The sequence below is a fragment of the Pseudophryne corroboree genome, chromosome 9 (assembly GCF_028390025.1).
Source record: "Pseudophryne corroboree isolate aPseCor3 chromosome 9, aPseCor3.hap2, whole genome shotgun sequence".
In the NCBI taxonomy this organism is placed as follows: Eukaryota; Metazoa; Chordata; class Amphibia; order Anura; family Myobatrachidae; genus Pseudophryne; species Pseudophryne corroboree.
In genome coordinates this window covers 181,279,043-181,305,659 of record NC_086452.1, presented here as the reverse complement: position 1 = coordinate 181,305,659, position 26,617 = coordinate 181,279,043, and the positions used below count along the sequence as shown (strand labels likewise).

At 49.1% G+C, this 26,617-nt stretch overlaps 1 protein-coding gene across 3 annotated transcripts in view; it reads right to left on the bottom strand.

Moving 5' to 3' along the window:
* The window catches only part of PIGC (phosphatidylinositol glycan anchor biosynthesis class C), a 237,822-nt gene that overhangs the window by 66,539 nt on the left and 144,666 nt on the right, over positions 1–26,617 (bottom strand). For 2 of the 3 annotated variants that reach the window (XR_010186753.1, XR_010186752.1), the window contains exon 3: positions 10,482–10,567. The exons of the other annotated variant lie outside the window; for it this stretch is intronic. The gene's annotated coding sequence lies outside the window, so the exon portion shown is untranslated. The remainder of the gene's footprint in view (positions 1–10,481; positions 10,568–26,617) is intronic. 3 annotated transcript variants of the gene reach the window in all.

The window sequence follows — 26,617 nt, the reverse complement described above, 5'->3', positions numbered from 1 at the left end:
AGTATGTTCCTTCCAATAGCGCTAACCACCTGTATACCGCCAATTATGTACCCCCCCCCCCCCCCCCCTCTTGAAAACCCACTGTCACCATCTGTAAGCAGGGGAGAGTCCGGGGAGCTTCCTCTCAGCGCTGTGCTGTGGAGAGAATGGTGAGTGCTGAGGGAGAAGCCCCGCCCCCTCGGCGGCGGGCTTCTGTCCTGCTAAAAATATGTAAAACATGGCGGGTGCTCTTTTATATACATGTACAGTGCCCAACTGTACATGTATATATCTCTGTTTGCCATAGGAGAGGTTTATATTGCTGCCCAGGGCGCCCCCCCTGCGCCCTGCACCCTTACAGTGACCGGAGTGTGTGAGGTGTATGGGAGCAATGGCGCACAGCTGCAGTGCTGTGCGTTACCTCAGTGAAGCTCACGAAGTCTTCTGCCGCCTTTGAAGCCTTCTTTCTTCTCATACTCACCCGACTTCTTTCTTCTGGCTTTGTGAGGAGGACGGCGGGGCGGCTCTGGGACGAACGTCCAGGACGAACCTGTGTTCCAATCCCTCTGGAGCTAATGGTGTCCAGTAGCCTAAGAAACAAGACCTTGCAACTCAGAGAAGTAGGGTTGCTTCTCTCTCCTCAGTCCCTCGATGCAGGGAGTCTGTTGCCAGCAGTGCTCCCTGAAAATAAAAAACCTAACAAATATACTTTCTTAGCAGGAAACTCAGGAGAGCTCCCTGCAGTGCACCCATCTCCTCTGGGCACAGTCTCAAACTGAGGTCTGGAGGAGGGGCATAGAGGGAGGAGCCAGTGCACACCCAGAGTCAAAGTCTTTCTTAAAGTGCCCATGTCTCCTGCGGAGCCCGTCTATTCCCCATGGTCCTTACGGAGTCCCAGCATCCTCTAGGACGTTAGAGAAAAAGATTTTTGTTTTATTTTATGGGGGGATTCACTGACACAGCCCTGATTGACCCTGACAGACCCTGATGGCCACTGACTGATAGCACTGTGATGGATGTCTGACACAGCCCTGATTGACCCGGAAACACCCTGATAGCAATGTAATGGACGCACTGACACAGCATGATTGACCCTGACGGCCACTGAATGACAGCACTGTGATGGACGTTCCACTTCTGACACAGTCCTGATTGACCCTGACAGACCCTGATGGCCAGTGACAGCAGAGACTCTGACAGCTTGCCCTGAAAAGGACAGACTGACAGCACCCCACAGCAGAGTGGATTCTGAGATTCTCTCTACATCACCCATGGCTAAAGAAACAAATGTGTCTGCAAAAGGAAAGTCTTTTCAGCTCCTCCCTGCTGGCCCTATTCCTCTGCACAATCAGATCCCTCTACTCCCAACCTGTCACCAGGGGTTCCGGTATGAATGGTCGACCATGTTATGGTCGACAGTCATTAGTTCGACCACTATTGGCCGACATTGACATGGTCGACATGGACACATGGTCGACACATGAAAATGGTCGACACATGAAAAGGTCGACATGAGCTTTTTTAACTTTTTTTGGTGTCGTTTTTTGCGTAATGTGACTGGGAACCCCAATTAGTGTACCGCTTCGCTCGCCATGCTTCGGGCATGGTGCCTTCGCTCCGCTACCGCTTCTCTCGGTACAGATTACCGTTCCAATCGTAGTCCACGTGGATCGTAAAGTATGGAAAAGTTCCCCAAAAGAAAATAAGAATTTACTCACCGGTAATTCTATTTCTCGTAGTCCGTAGTGGATGCTGGGAACTCCGTAAGGACCATGGGGAATAGCGGGCTCCGAAGGAGGCTGGGCACTCTAGAAAGATCTTAGACTACCTGGTGTGCACTGGCTCCTCCCACTATGACCCTCCTCCAAGCCTCAGTTAGGTACTGTGCCCGGACGAGCGTACACAATAAGGAAGGATTTTGAATCCCGGGTAAGACTCATACCAGCCACACCAATCACACCGTACAACTCGTGATATGAAACACAGTTGACAGTATGAAACAATAGAGCCTCTCAACAGATGGCTCAACAATAACCCGATTTAGTTAACAATAACTATGTACAAGTAATGCAGATAAACCGCACTTGGGATGGGCGCCCAGCATCCACTACGGACTACGAGAAATAGAATTACCGGTGAGTAAATTCTTATTTTCTCTAACGTCCTAGTGGATGCTGGGAACTCCGTAAGGACCATGGGGATTATACCAAAGCTCCCAAACGGGCGGGAGAGTGCGGATGACTCTGCAGCACCGAATGAGAGAACTCCAGGTCCTCCTCAGCCAGGGTATCAAATTTGTAGAATTTTGCAAACGTGTTTGCCCCTGACCAAGTAGCTGCTCGGCAAAGTTGTAAAGCCGAGACCCCTCGGGCAGCCGCCCAAGATGAGCCCACCTTCCTTGTGGAATGGGCATTGACAGATTTTGGCTGTGGCAGGCCTGCCACAGTATGTGCAAGCTGAATTGTACTACAAATCCAACGAGCAATAGTCTGCTTAGAAGCAGGAGCACCCAGCTTGTTAGGTGCATATAGGATAAACAGCGAGTCAGATTTTCTGACTCTAGCCGTTCTGGAAACATATTTTCAGTGCCCTGACAACGTCTAGCAACTTGGAGTCCTCCAAGTCCCTAGTAGCCGCAGGCACCACAATAGGCTGGTTCAGGTGAAACGCTGACACCACCTTTGGGAGAAACTGGGGACGAGTCCTCAATTCTGCCCTATCCATATGGAAAATCAAATAAGGGCTTTTACAAGACAAAACAGAGAAAGATACTGGCGCCGGCTGAGTCTCAAAAAATGAAAAATCGGAAACAATTGTATCAATTAAAAAATAATAAATTAAACATTTATTAAATAGTATAAATGATTAAGAATAAATATAAGTAGCTGATATGATATCAAGAGGGTAATTAAAAATATAATTGAGAGTCACTCAAAATATCCTATGACCACTTGTATTTTCATTAAGGCAGTAAGCACTGGTGTTCTGGCTAGAACTCAGTCCTCCAAGGTATCCTCATATAATTTCAGATATGGATATTACCATGGTCTCAGATGAAAATCCCCTTGGTTCTCAATAGCAGATCGAGGTCCAATAGCAGCAGGGGAATGAAGGAGACTTCAGATGGAAAGTGATGATATGGATCCTGGAGGGTTTAGAGTCCAAAGGTTGCCAGATAATTCCAGATGATGATTAAAGTGCCATAAAGAATTATCTGGCAACCTTTGGACTCTAAATGAAAATACAAGTGGTCATAGGATATTTTGAGTGACTCTCAATTATATTTTTAATTACCCTCTTGATATCATATCAGCTACTTATATTTATTCTTAATCATTTATACTATTTAATAAATGTTTAATTTATTATTTTTTAATTGATACAATTGTTTCCGATTTTTCATTTTTTGAGACTCAGCCGGCGCCAGTATCTTTCTCTGTTTTGTATTTACCATTTAGGGACCAACCACCCCTATACCGGCTGCCGCTGACAGCGCACTCACCAAATTGTATTTTTGTGTTTTTCTTTTACAAGACAAAGCCGCCAATTCTGATACTCGCCTGGCAGAAGCCAAGGCCAATAACATAACCACCTTCCACGTGAGATATTTCAGATCCACGGTTTTTAGTGGTTCAAACCAATGTGATTTTAAGAAACTCAACACCACGTTGAGATCCCAAGGTGCCACAGGAGGCACAAACGGGGGCTGACTATGCAGCACTCCTTTTATAAATATCTGAACTTCAGGTACTGAAGCTAGTTCTTTTTGAAAGAAAATTGACAGAGCCGAGATCTGTACTTTAATGGAGCCTAGTTTTAGGCCCATATTAACTCCTGCTTGCAGGAAATGCAGAAATCGACCTAGTTGAAATTCCTCTGTTGGGGCCCTTTCGGCCTCACACCATGCAACATATTTTCGCCATATGCGGTGATAATGAGTTGCTGTAACCTCTTTCCTGGCTTTAGTAAGCGTAGGAATGACTTCCTCCGGAATGCCCTTTTCCTTCAGGATCCGGCGTTCAACCGCCATGCCGTCAAACGCAGCCGCGGTAAGTCTTGGAACAGACAGGGCCCCTGCTGCCGCAGGTCCTGTCTGAGTGGCAGAGGCCATGGGTCCTCTGATATAAATTCTTGAAGTTCTGGGTACCAAGCTCTTCTTGGCCATCCACGAGTATCGTTCTTACTCCTCGCCTTCTTATTATTCTCAGTACCTTTGGTATGAGAGGCAGAGGGGAGAACACATAAACCGACTGGTACACCCACGGTGTTACCAGAGCGTCCATAGCTATCGCCTGAGGGTCCCTTGACCTGGTGCAATATCTTTTATAGCTTTTTGTTGAGGCGGGACGCCATCATGTCCACCTGTGGCCTTTCCCAATGGTGTACAATCCTATTGGAAGACTTCTGGAGGAAGTCCCCATTCTCCCGGGTGGAGGTCGTGTCTGTTGAGAAGATCTGCTTCCCAGTTGTCCACTCCGGGAATGAACACTGCTGACAGTGCTAACACATGATTTTCCGCCTATCGGAGAATCCTTGTGGCTTCTGCCATCGCCATCCTGCTTCTTGTGCCGCCCTGTTGGTTTACATGGGCGACTGCCGTGATGTTGTCTGATTGGATCAGTACCGGCTGGTTTTGAAGCAGAGGCCTTGCTGGCCTCAGGGCATTGTAAATGGCCCTCAGATCCAGAATATTTATGTGTAGGGAAATAACCTGACTTGACCAAAGTCCCTGGAAGTTTCTTCCCTGTGTGACTGCCCCCCAGCCTCAAAGGCTGGAATCCATGGTCACTAGGACCTAGTCCTGTATGCCGAACCTGCGGCCCTCTTGAAGATGGGCACTCTGCAGCCACCACAGTAGAGATACCCTGGTCCTTGGAGACAGGGTTATCAGCCTATGCATCGGAAGATGCGATCCGGACCACTTGTCCAACAGGTCCCTCTGAAAAGTTCTTGTATGGAACCTGCCTAATGGGATTGCTTCGTAGGAAGCTACCATTTTTCCCAGGACTCGCGTGCAATGATGCACCGCTACCTATTTTGGTTTCAGGAGGTCTCTGACTAGAGATGACAACTCCTTGGCTTTCTCCTCCGGGAGAAACACTATTTCTGGTTTATGTCCAGAACCATCCCCAGGAACAGTAGACGTGTCATAGGAACCAGCTGTGACTTTGGACTGTTTAGAATCCAACTATGCTGTTGTAGCACTTTCCAAAATAGTGCTACCCCGACTACCAACTGCTCCTTGGACCTCGCCCTTATAACGAGATTGTCCAAGTACGGGATAATTACAACTCCCTTTTTTCGAAGGAGTATCATCATTTCGGCCATTACCTTGATAAAACACCCTCGGTGCCATGTACAGTCCAAACGGCAGTGTCTGGACTTGGTAATGGTAATCCTGTACCACAAATCTGAGGTACTCCTGGCGAGGATGGTAAATGGGGACATGCAGGTAAGCATCCTTGATGTCCCGGGATACCATGTAATCCCCCTCGTCCAGGCTTGCAATAACCGCCCTGAGCGATTCCATCTTGAACTTGAATTTTTTTATGTTCAAGGATTTTAAATATAAAATGGGTCACACCGAACCATGCGGTTTCGGTACCCCAACCCGTGTGGAATAGTAACCCCGTCCTTGTTGAAGTAGGGGCACCTTGAGTATTACCTGCTGGGAATACCGCTTATTAATTGCCTCTAGCACAGCCTCCCTGCCTGAGGGAGTTGTCAGCAAGGCATATTTTAGGAAACGGCTGGGGGGGAGACATCTCGAATTCCAGCTTGTACCCCTGAAATACTACTTGAAAGAAACAGGGATCCACCTGTGAGCGAGCCCACTAATTGCTGAAATTTTTGAGACGGCCCCCCACCGTACCTGGCTACACCTGTGGAGCACCCGCGTCATGGTGTGTACTCACAGGAGGCGGGGGAAGAATCTTGATTCTGGGAACAGGCTGACTGGTGCAGCTTTTTCCCTCTACCCTTGTCTCTGTACAGAAAGGAAGCGCCATTTGACCCGCTTGCTTTTCTGAAGCCGAAAGGACTGTACCTTTGTCTGTGAGGAAACCTGAGGTAAAATTATTTCGTCCCAGCAGTTGCTGTGATACGAGGTCCCAGAGACCATCCCCAAATAATTCCTCACCCTTATAAGGCTCTCTATGCGCTTTTTAAGTCAGCATCACCTGTCCAGTGACAGGTCTCTAATACCCTCCTGACAGAATGGACATTACATTTATTTTGGATGCCAGCCGGCAAAATATCCCTCTGTGCATCCCCCATATATAAGACAACGTCTTTAATATGTTTTTATGTTTGCCAACTAGTATCCCTGTTTGACAGGGTCACCGACCACGCTGCAGCAGCACTATCTGCAGGTCTCAGTCTAGTACCTGAGTGTGTAAATACAGACTTCAGGATAGCCTCCTGTTTTTTATCAACAGGTACCTATTAAAGTGGCCGTATCCTAAGACGGCAGTGCCACCTTTTTTGACAAACGTGTGAGCGCCTTATCCACCCTAGGGGATATCTCCCAGCGTAACTTATCCTCCTGGCGGGAAAGGGTACGCCATCAGTAACTTTTTATAAATTACCAGTTTCTTAACGGGGGAACCCACGCTTTTCACACACTTCATTTATTCATCTGATGGGGGAACAAAACACTGCCTGTTTTTTCTCCCCAAACCTAAAACCCATTTATAGAGGTGCTTGGGTTAAAGTCAGAAATGTATAACACATTTTTTATTGCCGGGATCAAGTCACGGATGTTCCTAGTGGATTGTGTATATGTCTCCACCTTGTCGACACTGGAGTCAGACTCCGTGTCGACATCTGTGTCTGCCATCTGAGAGAGCGGACGTTTTTGAGCCCCTGATGGCCTTTGAGACGCCTGGGCAGGCGCGGGCTGCGAAGCCGGCTGTCCCACAGCTGTTACGTCATCCACCCTTTTATGTAAGGAGTTGACACTGTCGGTTAATACCTTTTACCTATCTATCCACTCTGGTGTCGGCCCCACAGGGGGCGACATCACATATATCGGCCTCTGTTCCGTCACCATATAAGCCTCCTCATTCAACATGTCGACACAGCCGTACCGACACACCGCAGACACACAGGGAATGCTCTAAACGAGGACAGGACCCACAAAAGCCCTTTGGGGGGACAGAGTGAGAGTATGCCAGCACACACCAGAGCGCTATATAATGCAGGGACTAACTGAGTTATGTCCCCTATAGCTGCTGTTTTTATATATAATGTATACTGCGCCTAAATTTAGTGCCCCCCCTCTCTTTATTAACCCTTTGTAGACTGCAGGGGAGAGCTAGGGAGCTTCCTTCCAGCGGAGCTGTGAGGGAAAATGGCGCCAGTGTGCTGAGGAGATAGGCTCCGCCCCTTTTTCGCGGCCTATTCTCCCGTTTTTTATGGAATTCTGGCAGGGGTATTTACCTCATATATAGCCCCTGGGGCCATATATTGAGGTATTTTAGCCAGCCAAGGTGTTTTTATTGCTGCCTCAGGGCGCCCCCCCCAGCGCCCTGCACCCTCAGTGACCGAAGTGTGTGAGAGGAGCAATGGCGCACAGCTGCAGTGCTGTGCGCTACCTTGGTGAAGACAGAGTCTTCATGCCGCCGATTTTCCGGACCATCTTCTTGCTTCTGGCTCTGTAAGGGGGACGGCGGCGTGGCTCCGGGACCGAACATCAAGGCTGGGCCTGCGGTCGATCCCTCTGGAGCTAATGGTGTCCAGTAGCCTAAGAAGCCCAATCCGGCTGCAAGCAGGCGAGTTCGCTTCTTCTCCCCTTAGTCCATCGCTGCAGTGAGCCTGTTGCCAGCAGGTCTCACTGAAAATAAAAAAATCTAAGACTATTACTTTCTAAGAGCTCAGGAGAGCCCCTAGTGTGCATCCAACCTCGGCCGGGCACGAAATCTAACTGAGGCTTGGAGGAGGGTCATAGTGGGAGGAGCCAGTGCACACCAGGTAGTCTAAGATCTTTCTAGAGTGCCCAGCCTCCTTCGGAGCCCGCTATTCCCCATGGTCCTTACGGAGTTCCCAGCATCCACTAGGACGTTAGAGAAAAAAAAGTTAAAAAACTCATGTCGACCTTTTCATGTGTCGACCTTTCATGTGTCGACCATTTTCATGTGTCGACCATGTGTCCATGTCGACCATGTCAATGTCGACCAATAGTGGTCGACCTAATGACTGTCGACCATAACATGGTCGACCATCTGAACGGATACCGTCACCAGGAGGGATGCTGTCAACACCAGCAGCACAGAGTCAGGGGTCGCAGCCTGCCCTCAAATCTGCATGCCAAGCTCTTACACCCATCACTGCTTCTATGACACATTATAACTCACCACTACTTCCCTGACATAGAAACATTGAATTTAATAGCAGATAAGAACCTCTTGGCCCAGTCTGCCATTTAGATTCCTGCATACTGTATCTTACTCACCACTACATTTCTGCACTACCCGTCCCCTTCATACTCACCACTACCTCTCTGACCCCTGCATGCTCCCTACCTTTCTGCACTACCTCTTTGACCCCTGCATGCTCCCAACTACGTCTATGACCCCTGGATACTCACCATTACCTCTCTGCGCTATAGCCCTGACACCTGCCAGTAGTGTAACTAGGGAGTGGCGAGCATGGGATGTGCCCTGGGCGCCATGGCGGGCCCAGCAGAGGGGGGCTCTGCCAGCCAAGGCATTGTACTCATAGCGCCCATGCCCACCACCATTGTGCTGCTGAGCAAGGGCTGCAGCTGGGAATGCGAGCGCGATGCCAGCGTCATGTTACGATCCCTTCAGCCCCTGTCTTCCGAGTTCCTGCTGCCTGGCCTCACCATTCCGCTGGCTCCTGGCTCCCAGAAGGTAAGGGCGAGGGGAGGGTGGGGGAGAGAGACACAGAGAGACAAGGGGGAGGGGGGTGATGACACAGTGTTACATAGAATGGAGGGGGGGGGGATAGGCACACAGTGATTTATAGAATGAAAGGGAAGAGAGACACAGAGACATAGACTTGAGGGGGGCAAACAGAATGAAGTGGGGTTTGACACAGGGTGAAGGGAGGCGGTGACTGAGACACAGAGTGAGGGGGATGGTGAGAGACACAGGCAGTGCATGATGATGTGGCAGAGAAACGCAGTTGGGAGATGATGATATGGTTGAGAGAGATGCAGGAGGGGAGATAGTAGTATGCTGAGAGACAATGCAGTGGTGGTGTACTTAGAGACGATGCAGGTAGAGATGATGCAGGGAGGAGATGAAGGTGTGGTTCAGAGAAGCAGGGGGGAGATGGTGTGGCTGAGAGACACAGGAGGAGATGATGGTGTGGCTAAGAGACACAGGGGGCAAGAGTCTGGTTGAACCGCTGCTGTATGATGAGGACCTTGGTAATATTCCTACACAAACAGGCACCTTCTGGATAATATGATAATATGATCCCTAACATGAATAGTGAATACCGACCGAAGACCCTGTGTTCCCAGGGATAACACATTTCTTCAGCGCGATAAACCATAATATAGGTAAGGTGCATATGGAATGGAAAGGAATGTTCCCAAAATGCAGAGAAACTGGGGGCATATCATGTTGACACACAATTTTTTATTGGCCTCGCCCCATCTGGCATGTGGCAATGCCCATTTTTTGGCATGCCAACATAGGGGGTAATTCAGATCTGATCATAGATGTGCTAAATTTAGCACATTCACGATCAGTTTCTCAGACATGCGGGGGGACGCCCAGCACAGGGCTAGTCTGCCCTGCATGTCGGCTCCGCCCCCCCCCCCCCCCCCCCGCACGGAAGCAAAAGGCAGCGGTGTGTAGCTCCCTGCCAGCACAGCTCCTGCGCACGGGCAGGGGGCTACCCGCTGCATCCTGGTCACAGCGGCTGCATGTGACATCATCCAGCTGCCTCGGCCCGCCCCCGCAACAGTCCAGACACACCTGCGTTGTCCGGACAGTGACCCGCCAACGGCGTTCTAATGCCGTTGGCACGAACCCTCCCGCTCCCGACCGCCTGTCAATCAGGCAGAGGTGATCGCAACCCTGAGATGCTTTTAGCATCTCACTGGGCTCCTGGGGTGCGCACACGCAGTGTGCCCGACTCCGCAAAGGGATTCAGACTGTGATCGCTGCCGCGATCGGTCTGAATTAGGCCCATCATTTTTTTTTAGAGGGAGGGGGGGGGCACTGTTCCTCATCTTGCCCTGGGTGCCAGGGACCCTAGTTATGCCTCTGAACCCTGCATACTTCCACCTACCTCTGCAGCACCTCCCTGACCCCTGCATACTCCCCACTACCTCTCTACACTACATCCATGACCCCTGCATACTCCCCACTACCTCTCTACACTACATCCATGACCCCTGGATCCTCACCACTACATCTCTGTACTACATCCATGACTCCTGGATCCTCACCACTACATCTCTACACTACTCCCTGATCCCTTACCCCTGCATTCTCACCACATCTCTCCAGTGGCTGAAGACATACCTTTGTTGGCCTCTGTTATTGCATTCCACTGCAGGCCTTTTACGCTCCAGTCCACCAATGATCATCAGTGTGCACTTGGACCAACCCTAAACCAGGAGCAAAAGATCAAAGAAAAAAACAGGCGTAATAAGCACAACGCTGTATAGTACGCAATTCCTTTACACTCCCTAACTGAACTGTGTTGCCTGTAGTTGTGTACACTTGCAGTTGGCTCCAGAGCATGCGCAGTGTAAAGGTACAAGCAAGATACGCCATTAAAAGCCACATGCATCAAAATCTATATCAGCCTGGTGTGGTTTAGGGGCTTTGCTTTTTATGTGTAAAATATGCCTATTTCTGTGGCTTGGATCTGGTGTAGATCACCTCACTGTTTTGTTTGTGTTTTTATTTTTTTTAATACTGTACCAACCTACCCAAAAACAATACGATCTCTTTTTGGGTACAGTTTTGTGTTTTTATCTGCCCATATCTTTGGCATTGTGCATAATTAGAACCGGTCCTCATTCATTGAAATTCAGAAAAGATAATATTTTTGAAACAATGCAGCAAATTTGTTATGTTCATTTCACTTATGTAAGCACTATACGATTATTGTGCTGATTCATAATAGGGACCCGCTACCCAGCTTCAATATACAGTATATTTTAACTAATGAGCACAGTTCACTTACAGTATTAACTGTGAGAAGTTTGTGTTACCAGAGTGCCTGACACATGAATTTCACAAGAAGGCTTTATTTGATTTCAGCAGCAGAGCAGTACTGACTCATGCAGGCGCGCTGGGTTCGAGTGACCGGCGGGCGGGATCTCGATGGTCAGTTTACCAACACTGGGATCCCGGCCGCCAAAATGCTGGCAGGGGGGCGCGCAAAACGAATCCCCTTGAGGGCTCGTTGCGCTCGCCACAGGTTATATTCCCACTCTATGAGTGTTGTGGACACCCACGAGTGGGAATAGTTCTGGGGCCCCTGCTGGTCAGTATCCCAGTCGGTATGCTGACCACCGGGATCCTGACCGCTGGGATCATAACTACATCCCATGCAGACACACTGACCATCAATGATCATACTGGTATTTACTGAAGTTTGTGTTCTGTATCAAGTACTGACTGTAGGGGTACAGCAGGTCTGTGCAATAGCTATCAGTAATAAATGTACTGGATGGAAGTGTAAAAAACTTTATAACATTTATTATTTTTGTATGGTACTATTTTATTTAATATTGTGACAAATGTACCTGAAACCTTGGCATACCCTTCTCTTCTGATTCAGACATTATTTTAATTATTAACAGTTTCTTATATAGCCCAGCATGTTCCGTTGCACTTTAGAATTGGAAACAGTGATAACACAAAACTGGGTAATAACAGACAGACCTAGAGGTAGGAAGGCCCTGCGCGTAAGCTTACAATCTATAGGGAAATAGGCATTGATACAGAAGGATAGGCGCTACCTATTGCATAATGGTCCAGACATATTGCAGAGTTTCTTGGTGGGCTGTATGATATAGTCACACAGCGATGTTGGCCAGAGGTCAGGAGGATGTCAAATGAAGAAAAAGAAAATACGGTATGTTAGGGTTTGTGGACTGTACAGAGGGGATGCAACTAGATATGAATATTTATGAAGGTTATGTGGGTAGTTATGGAATTTGATAAGCTTGTCTGAAGAGGTGAGTTTTCAGGGAACTCTTGAAAGTTTGGAGACTAGAGGACAGTCTTATTGTGTGTGGGAGTACATTCCACAGAGTAGGTGCAGCCCGATGGAAATCCTTCAATCGCAGATCTTGTGCAGAGCGGAGAGGTCGAATTGGGATATATTTTGAGATAAGTGAAGAGAGGTATGTTGGTGCAGTTTGGGTAATAGCTTTATATGCAAGTAAAAGTATTTTACATTGAGTACTGTAGAATGCAGGTAGCCAATGTGGGGACTGACAGAGCGGATCAGCAGATGATGAACGTCTAGTGAGGAAATTTAGCCTTGCAGCTGCATTCAAAATAGGTTATAGTGGTGAGAGCCTTTCTTTGGTAAGACCAGTAAGGAGACTTTTGCAATAATAAATGCGGGAGATAATGAGTGCATGGATTAAAGTTTTTCAGTGTCTTGTGTAAGATATGGTTGTATTTTGGATATGTTTTTTAGATTATGTAACATAATTTAGAGACGGATTGAATGTGGCGAGCAAAGTTGTAGAGAATTCAGGTTGGTACTACTTTTGGCAGGTGGAAATATAATTAATTCTGTTTTGAAAATATTACGTTTGAGGTGGCAAGAAGACATCCAAGATGAAATAGCAGAATGGCATTCAGTGGCGCGGAGCAGTATGGTGACAAATCTGGGGAGGATAGGTAGATATCCGAGAATCATCCGCATACAAATGATACTGAAATCCGAAAGAGCCAAGAGATGTGGTATAGATTGAGAAAAGCAGAGGGCCCAAAGGTGCAAACACACGGTGTGATGTGTGCTTACGATTGTGACTATATGGCCAGAATCGTATCGTGTGTATACAGCTTGCGATACCAATGCACACTCCCGTGGGGTCGGTATCACAAGAAAAAATAGACTGTGCAGGCATAGCTATATTGTGTACAATCTAGTTTCTTGTATAGTCAAAATTGTATATAGTGAAAATTGTATATAGTCACAATTGGACATTGCCAAAATCGCACCGTGTGTACAGTCAATATCGGTGGTTCTGGGCTCCGGGGGGTTTCAAGGGAAATCACAAAATCAAAATTGGCCTTTAGCCAGAATTGCACCATGTGTATGCACCTTAAGACTGAGCCTTGTGATACTCCAACTTATAGAGGTAGCGAAGAGGAAGTGGAATCAGAGAAACGGAGACTGAAAGAAAGATTAGACAGGTAGGATGTGTCCTGAAGACCTAGGGATTGTAGTGTTTGTATGAGAATAGAGTGCTCAACAATGTCATGTAACACTATTGACCACGGCCGGACTGCCCATCTGGCATATTCCAGAAAGGCTGATGGTCTGGTGGGGCAGTCTGGTCCCAGGGAAGGCCACATGCAGTGCAGCTTCCGACATTCTTTTTTGGAGACCCCCTCTTCGCCAGAAGCACTTGTCTCTAGGAAAATGGGGGTGTGCCGCAAGACTGCGCCCCTGTGAACCATGTTCGTGCGCCTCCGTGCGTGCACGTTCACAAATGGCAGGGTCGAATAGTAGCCCCAGTCCGTCCCTGTTACTGACTAGTTTTGTGTTGGTAGAAGCTAATCGGAGGACTGCAGTGGCAGTGGTGAGTAGGCCTGCTAGGGGTGTACTATACAATACAGTACAAGTATTAAGGTTAATTATTTTCTCTTAAAGTTTTTATTTTGGTTATTACAAGATGCTGTTCTTGAGAGATGATAAGATTTCACCTCCAACTGTGAGCGCTGTCAATAACGTGCAGTGTGGTCAATGGCTGCGGAGGCACTGGCTAGTATCAAAGCCAGATTTACTGCATATACAGTACCACACCTACCTTCCCAGTGATATTCAGGAATATTGCACATGTGCAATAGAGAGCAAAGACTCAAGAGTCTTTACTTTCACTGTGCAACACTATAGTCCCAAAGTTGTCACTGGGAAGATGGCGCTGCGGAGGAGTAGAGACCCACTTTTCCATATCAATGTAAGTATACTCAGGAGGAGGGGGAAAGGGAGGCAGACCTGGGCCCCCCGTCATGCCCCTTCAGCAAACCCACAGGAAGCACTGTACAGCAGGACTCCTGTATCTGGATAAGCCTGATATCAAACACAGCACAGCTGGAGTACACTGCGGTATCCATTCTACTGACACCTGTGCAATATCACCACACATACAAAGGAGGAGTACAATGCACATATGTAATACATACTATAATACTGTGTATAGCATATACTCTATAACCCTGTATACATTACACCTGGTTATAATCAGAAGACACCTACAGGTATGAGACAGGATAGATCAATGGTCAGGGATCAGGGGTAAATTACCCCAAATGGGGAAAAAATGAAATTCCTGGGGGTAATGGACGGTCGCGCTGCCGAGACACAGCCCCGTCCAGAATCGTCCGGCTCGCGATGTGACGTGCTGACGTCACACCGCGCTCCCTCCTGAACGCCCTGCGCTCCTGGCCGCCCTGTGCTGTGTTCCTGGCTGCGGTGTGATGTGCTGACGTCACACCGCACTCCCTCATGCCCGCTCTGCGCTGTCCTGTCCTACTGCCCGCGGCCCGCCAACCCATACACAGAACTTGAAGTGTTCTGTGGCTGACCGCTGAGGGAGTTCCGCAGGATCAGACAGTGGCCCACATAACAGTGGGAAATTCCCACTGACATTACTGAGGTGAGGATGTGACCATCTGTCTCCTAAAAGTCGTGTACCCCCCCTTCCCCCCTCATCCATCTTTCTTACATTAATTCTGGTGTTTTGGGGAGAAAGTGTTAATTAACCCATTCACTGCCAAAAATTGATTGGTGAAAAAAAATAAGATTTTACTCACCGGTAAATCTATTTCTCGTAGTCCGTAGTGCATGCTGGGACTCCGTAAGGACCATGGGGAATAGCGGCTACGCAGGAGACTGGGCACAACTAAAGAAAGCTTTAGGACTACCTGGTGTGCACTGGCTCCTCCCACTATGACCCTCCTCCAGACCTCAGTTAGGATACTGTGCCCGGAAGAGCTGACACAATAAGGAAGGATTTTGAATCCCGGGTAAGACTCATACCAGCCACACCAATCACACCGTATAACTCGTGATACTATACCCAGTTAACAGTATGAAATATAACTGAGCCTCTCAACAGATGGCTCAACAATAACCCTTTAGTTAAACAATAACTATATACAAGTATTGCAGACAATCCGCACTTGGGATGGGCGCCCAGCATCCACTACGGACTACGAGAAATAGATTTACCGGTGAGTAAAATCTTATTTTCTCTGACGTCCTAAGTGGATGCTGGGACTCCGTAAGGACCATGGGGATTATACCAAAGCTCCCAAACGGGCGGGAGAGTGCGGATGACTCTGCAGCACCGAATGGGCAAACTCTAGGTCCTCCTCAGCCAGGGTGTCAAACTTGTAGAATTTAGCAAATGTGTTTGACCCCGACCAAGTAGCTGCTCGGCAAAGTTGTAGAGCCGAGACCCCTCGGGCAGCCGCCCAAGAAGAGCCCACCTTCCTCGTGGAATGGGCTTTCACTGATCTAGAATGCGGCAGTCCAGCCGCAGAATGTGCAAGCTGAATCGTACTACAGATCCAGCGAGCAATAGTCTGCTTTGAAGCAGGATCACCCAGCTTGTTGGGTGCCTACAGGATAAATAGCGAGTCAGTTTTCCTGACACTAGCTGTCCTGGAAACATAAATTATCAGGGCCCCGACTACGTTCAACAACTTGGAATCCTCCAAGTCTCTAGTAGCCGCAGGCACTACAATAGGCTGGTTCAAATGAAAAGCTGATACCACCGTAGGGAGAAACTGGGGACGAGTCCTCAATTCTGCCCTATCCATATGGAAAATCATATAAGGGCTTTTACATGACAAAGCCGCCAATTCTGACACACGCCTGGCCGAAGCCAAGGCCAACAGCATGACCATTTCCACGTGAGATATTTCCAATCCACGGTTTTAAGTGGCTCAAACCAATGCGACTTTAGGAAATCCAACACCACGTTGAGATCCTAAGGTGCCACTGGAGGCACAAAAGGGGGCTGAATATGCAGCACTCCCTTAACAAATGTCTGAACTTCAGGCAATGAAGCCAGTTCTTTCTGGAAGAAAATCGACAGAGCCGAAATCTGGATCTTAATGGAACCCAATTTTAGGCCCATAGTCACCCCTGACTGTAGGAAGTGCAGAAAACGGCCCAGCTGAAATTCCTCCGCCGGGGCCTTCCTGGCCTCACACCACGCAACATATTTTTGCCATATGCGGTGATAATGGTTTGCGGTCACTTCTTTCCTAGCTTTAATCAGCGTAGGGATGACTTCCTCCGGAATGCCCTTTTCCTTCAGGATCCGGCGTTCAACCGCCATGCCGTCAAACGCAGCCGCGGTAAGTCTTGGAACAGACAGGGCCCCTGCTGCAGCAGGTCCTGTCTGAGCGGCAGAGGCCATGGGTCCTCTGAGATCAGTTCTTGAAGTTCCGGGTACCAAGCTCTTCTTGGCCAATCCGGAACAATGAGTATAGGCCCTCATTCCGAGTTGATCGGTCGCAAGGCGAATTTAGCAGAGTTACACACGCTTAGTCTACGCCTACTGGGAGTGTATCTTAGCATCTTAAAAGTGCGAACGAAGTTTACGCAATATTGCGAACAAAAAAAACGTAGCAGTTTTAGAGTAGCTCCAGACTTACTCTGCCTGTGCGATCAGTTCAGTGCTTGTCGTTCCTGGTTTGACGTCACAAACACTCCCAGCGTTCGCCCAGACACTCCCCCGTTTCTCCGGCCACTCCTGCGTTTTTTCCGGAAACGGTAGCGTTTTCAGCCACACGCCCATAAAACGCCGTGTTTCCGCCCAGTAACACCCATTTCCTGTCAATCACACTACGTTCGCCGGTGCGAACAAAAAGCCGTGAGTAAAAATCCTTTCTTCATAGCAGAATTACTTAGCGCAGTCGCAGTGCGAACATTGCGCATGCGCTCTAAGCTGATTTTCACTGCGATGCGAAAAAAAAGAACGAGCGAACGACTCGGAATGAGGGCCATAGTTCTTATTCCTCTTTTTCTTATTATCCTCAGTACCTTGGGTATGAGAGGAAGAGGAGGGAACACATAAACCGACTGGTACACCCACGGTGTCACCAGAGCGTCCACAGCTAGCGCCTGAGGGTCCCTTGACCTGGCGCAATATCTTTTTAGCTTTTTGTTGAGGTGGGACGCCATCATGTCCACCTGTGGCCTTTCCCAATGGTGTACAATCATTTGGAAGACTTCTGGATGAAATCCCCACTCTCCCGGGTGGAAGTCGTGCCAGCTGAGAAAGTCTGCTTCCCAGTTGTCCACTCCGGAAATGAACACTGCTGACAGTGCTAACACATGATTTTCCGCCCATCGGAAAATCCTTGTGGCTTCTGCCATCGCCATCCTGCTTCTTGTGCCGCCCTTTTGGTATACATGGGCGACCGCCGTGATGTTGTCTGACTGGATCAGCACCGGCTGGTGTTGAAGCAGGGGTCTAGCCTAACTTAGGGCATTGTAAATGGCCCTTAGTTCCAGAATATTTATGTGTAGGGAAGTCTCCTGACTCGACCATAGTCCTTGGAAGTTTCTTCCCTGTGTGACTGCCCCCCAGCCTCGAAGGCTGGCATCCGTGGTCACCAGGACCCAGTCCTGTATGCCGAATCTGCGGCCCTCTAGAAGATGAGCACTCTGCAGCCACCAAAACAGCGACACCCTGGCCCTTGGAGACAGGGTTATCAGCCGATGCATCTGAAGATGCGACCCGGACCACTTGTCCAACAGATCCCACTGGAAGATCCTTGCATGGAACCTGCCGAATGGAATTTCTTCGTAAGAAGCTACCATCTTTCCCAGGACTCGCGTGCATTGATGCACCGACACCTGTATTTGTTTTAGGAGGTCTCTGACTAGAGAGATGACAACTCCTTGGCCTTCTCCTCCGGGAGAAACACTTTTTCCTGTTCTGTGTCCAGAACCATACCCAGGAACAGTAGACGCGTCGTAGGAACCAGCTGCGACTTTGGAATATTCAGAATCCAGCCGTGCTGTTGTAGCACTTCCCGAGATAGTGCTACTCCGACCAACAACTGCTTCCTGGATCTCGCCTTTATAAGGAGATCGTCCAAGTAGGGATAATTATAACTCCCTTTTTTTTTTTTTTTTTGAAGGAGTATCATCATTTCGGCCATTACCTTGGTAAATACCCTCGGTGCCGGGGACAGACCAACGGTAACGTCTGGAATTGGTAATGACAGTCCTGTACCACAATCCTGAGGCACTCCTGGTGAGGAGGGTAAATGGGGACATGCAGGTAAGCATCCTTGATGTCCAGTGATACCATGTAATCCCCTTCGTCCAGGCTTGCAATAACCGCCCTGAGCGATTCCATTTTGAACTTGAACCTTCGTATATAAGTGTTCAAGGATTTCAATTTTAGAATGGGTCTCACCGAACCGTCTGGTTTCGGTACCACAAACATTGTGGAATAGTAACCCCGGCCTTGTTGAAGGAGGGGTACCTTGATTATCACCAGCTGGAAGTACAGCTTGTGAATTGCCGCCAGTACTACCTCCCCTTTCTCCGAGGGCAGCAGGCAAGGCTGATTTGAGGTAACGGCGAGGGGGAGTCGTGAACAATTGGTGATTTGCAGCGCTCAACCTATAGTCAGACCGGAGTTCCCTGTCCCCTCACTGGGCGCACCTTGAACCCCGGGGGAACACCGCAATCACCGTAAGCCGGCATCATCATTAGCTCGTGCAAATAGTCAGCGGGACGCCGCTGACTATCCTGAAAGTGACTTTATTCCTTACTGCCATTTGGATCTCTCACAACCAGCTGGGTCACAGCTTAACAGAACTTTTTATTCTATTTTTTCCCTTGTTTTCCCTTTTTTCTTACAATTAACTGGACATTTTTATAACCACCAGAACTACATTCCTCAGCAGGTGCACCCCATAACTCTGCCTTAGCATCCTATCATAAATTTACCGTCACCAACAGCAATTACATCACTGCCCACAACATATCCTCAACAGATTAATTCTTGATCACTATTCCCTTATGCATGCATATTAATTGTGCATTTGCCTTTTTTAGTAATAAAACCAAGTCATTCTTGATATTTCACTCTGTCTCACAGCATCATTATTTATATACTCATATAGGTTGAGCGCTGCAAATCACCAATTGTTCACTGCTCTCCGTAGGTCAGTCACCCTACTTTGCAAGCAGCTCGCCGACCTCATTTAAACCTAGTGCGCTGGTACACCCCCCCTTCGGCGAGGGGGAGTCGCCTCGAACTCCAGCTTGTATCCCTGTGATACTACTTGCAGAACCCAGGGATCCACCTGTGAGCGAGCCCACTGGTCGCTGAAGTTCCCGAAACGCGCCCCCACCGCACCTGGCTCCACCTGTGGAGCCCCAGCGTCATGCGGTGGACTCAGAGGAAGCGGGGGAAGATTTCTCTGACGTCCTAGGTGGATGCTGGGGACTCCGTAAGGACCATGGGGAATAGACGGCTCCGCAGGAGACTGGGCACATCTAAAGAAAGATTTAGGACTATCTGGTGTGCACTGGCTCCTCCCCCTATGACCCTCCTCCAAGCCTCAGTTAGATTTCTGTGCCCGGCTGAGCTGGATGCACACTAGGGGCTCTCCTGAACTCCTAGGAAGAAAGTGTTTGTTAGGTTTTTTATTTTCAGTGAGACCTGCTGGCAACAGGCTCACTGCATCGAGGGACTAAGGGGAGAAGAAGCGAACCTACCTAAGTGGTGTTAGCTTGGGCTTCTTAGGCTACTGGACACCATTAGCTCCAGAGGGATCGAACACAGGACCGGACCTCGTCGTCCGTTCCCGGAGCCGCGCCACCGTCCCCCTTACAGAGCCAGAAGTAAGAAGGTCCGTAAAATCGGCGGCTGAAGACTTCTGTCTTCTCCAAGGTAGCGCACAGCACTGCAGCTGTGCGCCATTGCTCCTCATGCACACCACACACTGCGGTCACTGATGGGTGCAGGGCGCTGGGGGGGGGGGGCGCCCTGAGCAGCAATACTGACACTTTGGCTGGCAAACTGGCACCATATATAGCCCCAGAGGCTATATAGGTGCTTTTTAACCCCTGCCAGAATCCATAAAAATGCGGGAGAAAGTCCACGAAAAAGGGGCGGAGCTATCTCCTTCAGCACACTGGCGCCATTTTTCCCTCACAGCTCCGTTGGAGGGAAGCTCCCTGGCTCTCCCCTGCAGTCAATACACTACAGAAAGGGTTAAAAAGAGAGGGGGGGCACAATTTAGGCGCAGTATACAATATATATAGGCAGCTATAAGGGAAAACACTCTTTATATGTGATATCCCTGTGATATATAGCGCCCTGGTGTGTGCTGGCATACTCTCCCTCTGTCTCCCCAAAGGGCTTTGTGGGGTCCTGTCCTCTGTCAGAGCATTCCCTGTGTGTGTGCTGTGTGTCGGTACGGCTGTGTCGACATGTATGAGGAGGATAATGATGTGGAGGCGGAGCGAATGCCTGTAAATGTGATGTCACCCCCTGCGGGATCGACACCGGTGTGGTTGGACTTATGGAAGGATTACGTAAAAGTGTCAACTCCTTACACAAAAGGTCGACGACACAGAACAGCCGGCTACTCAGCTTGTGCCTGTTCCAGCGTCTCAAATGTCATGGGGGGCTCTAAAAACGCCCGCTACCTCAGAGAAACAGATGTCGACACGGATACCGACTCCAGTGTCGACGACGATGAGACTAGTGTACCCTCCAAATAGGTCCACCCGTTACATGATTGAGGCAATGAAAAATGTATTACACATTTATGATAATACCCCAGGTACCACATAAAAGGGTATTATGTTTGGTGACAGAAAACTACCAGTAGTTTTTCCTGCATCTGAGAAATTAAATGAGGTGTGTGAGGAAGCGTGGTCTTCCCCCGGTAAGAAATTGATAATTTCTAAACGGTTATTGGCAGCGTATCCTTTCCCGCCAGAGGATAGGTCACGTTGGGAAACACCCCATAGGGTAGATACAGCGCTTACACGCTTATCAGAAAAAGGTGGCACTACCGTCTCCGGATACGGCCGCCCTGAAGGAACCTGCTGATAAAAAGCAGGGGGTTACCCTGAAAGATATAGTCACACACTCGGGCATTATATTGCGACCAGCCATTGCTTCGGCATGGATGTGCAGTGCTCCCGCTGCGTGGTCAGATTCCCTGTCGGAAAATAACTATGGATAGGGACAATATTTTGCTGACAATAGAGCATATAAAAGACGTGGTCTTATACATGCGTGATGCACAGAGGGATATTTGCCGGCTGGCATCAAAAATAAGCGCTAGGTACATTGCCGCCAGACGGGGGTTATGGACTCGGCAATGGTCAGGCGATGCCGACTCGAATCGGCACATGGAAGTTTTGCCCTATAAGGGGGTAAAACTGTTTGGGGATGGTCTTTCAGACCTCGTTTCCACAGCTACTGCTGGGAAATCGACTTTTTTGCCACAGGCTACCCCACAACAAAAGAAAGCACCGTATCATCAAGTACAGTCCTTTCGGCCCCAGAAAAGCAAGAGGGCTAGAGGCTCATCCTTTCTGCCGAGAGGCAAAGGTAGAGGAAAAAGCTGCAGCACACAGCTAGTTCCCAAGAGCAGAAGTCCTCCCTGCGTCCGGTAAGTCCACAGCATGACGCTGGGGCTGCTCAGGCGGACCCGGGTACGGTGGGGGCCTGTCTCAGAAATTTCAGCGCCCAGTGGGCTCTCTCACATGGATCCCTGGGTCCTTCAAGTAGTATCTCAGGGGTACAGGCTGGAGTTTGAGACGTTCTTCCCCCCGCCGTTTCCTAAAATCTGCCTTACCGGCACCTCCCTCTGCCAGGGAGGCGGTGTTGGTGGCTATTCAACACTATAATCACAACAAGTGATTGTCAAGGTGCCCCTCCTTCAGCAAGGAAGGGGTTACTATTCCACAATGGTTGTGGTACCGAAACAGAACGGTTCGGTAAGACCCATCTTAAAATTAAAATACTTGAACTTTTATATCAGAAGATTCAAGTTCAAGATGGAATCGCTCAGGGCGGTTATTACGAGCCTGGACGAGGGGGATTACAGGGTCTCCCTGGACATCAAGGATGCGTACCTGCATGTCCCCATTTACCCTCCTCACCAGGAGTACCTCAGATGTGTGGTACAGGACTGTCACTATCAGTTCCAGACGCTGCCGTTGGAGTTGTCCACGGCACCGAAGGTCTTTACCAAGGTAATGGCCGAAATGATGATACTCCTTCGCAAGAAGGAAGTTTTTATTATCCCGTACTTGGACGATCTCCTGATAAAGGCGAGGTCCAAAGAACAGTTGGTAGTGGGGGTAGCACTCTCTTGGGAAGTGCTACAACAGCACGACTGGATTCTCAATATTCCAAAGTCACAGCTGGTCCCGACGACACGTCTTCTGTTCCTGGGAATGATTCTGGACACAGACCAGAAAAGAGTGTTTCTTCCAGTGGAAGCACACGAGTCCTGAAAAAAAAATGGTAGCTTCGTACGAAGCATAATTCCATTCGGAAGGTTCCACGCAAGGACGTTCCAGTGGGACCTGTGGGACAAATGGTCCGGGTCCCATCTACAGTTACAACAGCGGATAACCCTGTCGGCAAGAAACAGGGTGTCGCTGCTGTGGTGGCTGCAGAGGGCTCATCTACTAGAGGGCCGCAGATTCGGAATACAGGACTGGGTCCTGGTGACCACGGAGGCCAGCCTTCGGGGCTGGGGTGCAGTCACACAGGGAAGAAATTTCCAAGGGGATTTCGCTTCACATAAATATTCTGGAGCTAAGGGCCATTTACAATGCCCTAAGCCAAGCAAGGCCCCTGCTTCAGAACCAGCCGGTACTGATCCAATCAGACAACATCACGGCGGTCGCCCATGTAAACAGACAGGGCGGCACAAGAAGCAGGATGGCGATGGCAGAAGCCACAAGGATTCTCCGATGGGCGACCTACACCCGGGAGAATGGGGACTTCTTCCAGAAGTTTTCCAAATGCGGGTAAACCGTTGGGAATGACCACGGGTGGACATGATGGCGTCCCGCCTCAACAAAAAGTTGAAAAGATATTGCGCCAGGTCAAGGGACCCTCAGGCGATCGCTGTGGACGCTCTAGTGACACCGTGGGTGTACCAGTCGGTTTATGTGTTTCCTCCTCTACCTCTCATACCCAAGGTACTGAGAATAATAAGAATGCGAGGAGTGAAAACCATACTCGTGGTTCCGGATTGGCCAAGAAGAGCTTGGTACCCGGAACTTCAAGAGATGCTGGCAGAGGACCCTTGGCCTCTGCCGCTCAGACAAGACCTGCTGCAGCAGGGACCCTGTCTGTTCCAAAATTTACCGCGGCTGCGTTTGACGGCATGGCGGTTGAACACCGGATCCTAAAGGAAAAGGGTATTCCGGAGGAAGTCATCCCTACCCTGATCAAAGCCAGGATGGATGTCACCGCAAGACATTATTACCGCATTTGGCGGAAATATGTTGCTTGGTGTGAGGCCATGAAGGCCCCGAAGGAGGAATTTCAACTGGGTCGATTACTACACTTCCTGCAAGCAGGGGTGACGTTGGGCCTCAAATTGGGGTCCATCAAGGTCCAGATTTCGGCTCTGCCGATTTTCTTCCAAAAAGAACTGGCTTCACTGCCTGAAGTTCAGACTTTTGTCAAAGGAGTTCTGCATATTCAGCCTCCTTTTGTGCCCCCAGTGGCACCTTGGGATCTCAATGTTGTTTTGGCATTCCTGAAATCACATTGGTTCGAACCACTTAAGACTGTGGAATTAAAATATCTCACGTGGAAAGTGGTCATACTGTTGGCCCTGGCTTCGGCCAGGCGGGTTTCAGAATTGGCGGCTTTGTCTTGTAAAAGCCCTTATCTGATTTTCCAGATGGATAGGGCAGAATTGAGGACTCGTCCTCAGTTTCTCCCGAAGGTGGTCTCAGCTTTTCACTTGAACCAACCTATTGTGGTGCCTGCGGCTACTAGGGACTTGGAGGATTCCAAGTTGCTGGACGTAGTCAGGGCCCTGAAAATTTATGTTTCCAGGACGGCTGGAGTCAGAAAAACTGACTCGCTGTTTATCCTGTATGCACCCAACAAGCTGGGTGCTCCTGCTTCTAAGCAGTCTATTGCGCGCTGGATTTGTAGCACTATTCAGCTGGCGCATTCTGCGGTAGGATTACCGCAGCCTAAATCAATAAAAGCCCATTCCACAAGGAAGGTGGGCTCATCTTGGGCGGCTGCCCGAGGAGTCTCGGCTTTACAACTTTGCCGAGCAGCTACTTGGTCAGGGGCAAACACGTTTGCTAAATTCTACAAATTTGATTCCCTGGCTGAGGAGGACCTGGAGTTCTCTCATTCGGTGCTGCAGAGTCATCCGCACTCTCCCGCCCGTTTGGGAGCTTTGGTATAATCCCCATGGTCCTTACGGAGTCCCCAGCATCCACAAGGACGTCAGAGAAAATAAGATTTTACTCACCGGTAAATCTATTTCTCGTAGTCCGTAGTGGATGCTGGGCGCCCATCCCAAGTGCGGATTGTCTGCAATACTTGTACATAGTTATTGTTACAAAAATCGGGTTTTGTTGTGAGCCATCTCTTCAGAGGCTCCAATTGTTATCATACTGTTAACCGGGGTTCCTATCACGTGTTATATGGTGTGATTGGTGTGGCTGGTATGAGTCTTACCCGGGATTCAAAATCCTTCCTTATTGTGTCAGCTCTTCCGGGCACAGTTCCTAACTGAGGCTTGGAGGAGGGTCATAGGGGGAGGAGCCAGTGCACACCAGATAGTCCTAAATCTTTCTTTAGATGTGCCCAGTCTCCTGCGGAGCTGTCTATTCCACATGGTCCTTACGGAGTCCCCAGCATCCACTACGGACTACGAGAAATAGATTTACCGGTGAGTAAAATCTTATTTTTTGATCCTGGGAACTGGCTGTCTGGTGCAGCTTTTTTCCCTCTTCCCTTGACTCTGTGCAGAAAGGAGGCGCCTTTGACCCGCTTGCTTTTCTGAAGCCGAAAGGGCTGTACCTGATAATACAGTGCTTTCTTAGGCTGTGAGGAAACCTGAGGTAAAAAAAAATTCTTCCCAGCTGTTGCTGTGGATACGAGGTCCCAGAGACCATCCCCAACAATTCCTCACCCTTATAAGGCAGATGTGCCTTTTAAAGTCAGCATCACCTGTCCACTGCCAGGTCCATAATACCCTCCTGGCAGAATGGACATTGCATTAATTCTGGATGCCAGCCGGCAAATATCCCTCTGTGCATCCCTCATATATAAGACTACGTCTTTAATATGCTCTATGGTTAGCAAAATAGTATCCCTGTCCTGACAGGGTAACAGACCCCGCTGCAGCAGCACTATCCATGCTGAGGCAATTGCAGGTCTCAGTATAGTACCTGAGTGTGTATATACAGACTTCAGGATAGCCTCCTGTTTTTTATCAGCAGGCTCCTTCAAAGTGGCCGTATCCTAAGACGGCAGTGCCACCTTTTTTGACAAACGTGTGAGCGCCTTATCCACCCTAGGGGATATCTCCCAACGTGACCTATCCTCTGGCGGGAAAGGGTACGCCATCAGTAACTTTTTAGAAATTACCAGTTTCTTATCGGGTGAACCCACGCCTCTTCACACACTTCATTCACTCATCTGATGGGGGAACAAACACTGGCTGCTTTTTCTCCCCAAACATAAAACCCCTTTTTTGTGGTACTCGGGTTAATGTCAGAAATGTGTAACACATTTTTCATTGCCGAGATCATGCAACGGATGTTCCTAGTGGATTGTGTATATGTCTCAACCTCGTCGACACTGGAGTCAGACTCCGTGTCGACATCTGTGTCTGCCATCTGAGGTAGCGGGCGTTTTTTGAGCCCCTGATGGCCTTTGAGACGCCTGGGCAGGCGCGGGCTGAGAAGCCGGCTGTCCCACAGCTGTTACGTCATCCAGCCTTTTATGTAAGGAGTTGACACTGTCGGTTAATACCTTCCACCTATCCATCCACTCTGGTGTCGGCCCCACAGGGGGCGACATCACATTTATCGGCATCTGCTCCGCCTTCCACGTAACCTTCCTCATCAAACATGTCGACACAGCCGTACCGACACACCGCACACACACAGGGAATGCTCTGACTGAGGACAGGACCCCACAAAGTCCTTTGGGGAGACAGAGAGAGAGTATGCCAGCACACACCAAAGCGCTATATAATACAGGGATTCACACTTCCCACAGTGATTTTTCCCTTATAATACACAATTTTGCGCCTAAATTTAGTGCCCCCCCTCTCTTTTTAACCCTTTGAGCCTGAAAACTACAGGGGAGAGCCTTGGGAGCTGTCTTCCAGCTGCACTGTGAAGAGAAAATGGCGCCAGTGTGCTGAGGAAGATAGCCCCGCCCCTTTTTCGGCTGACTTCT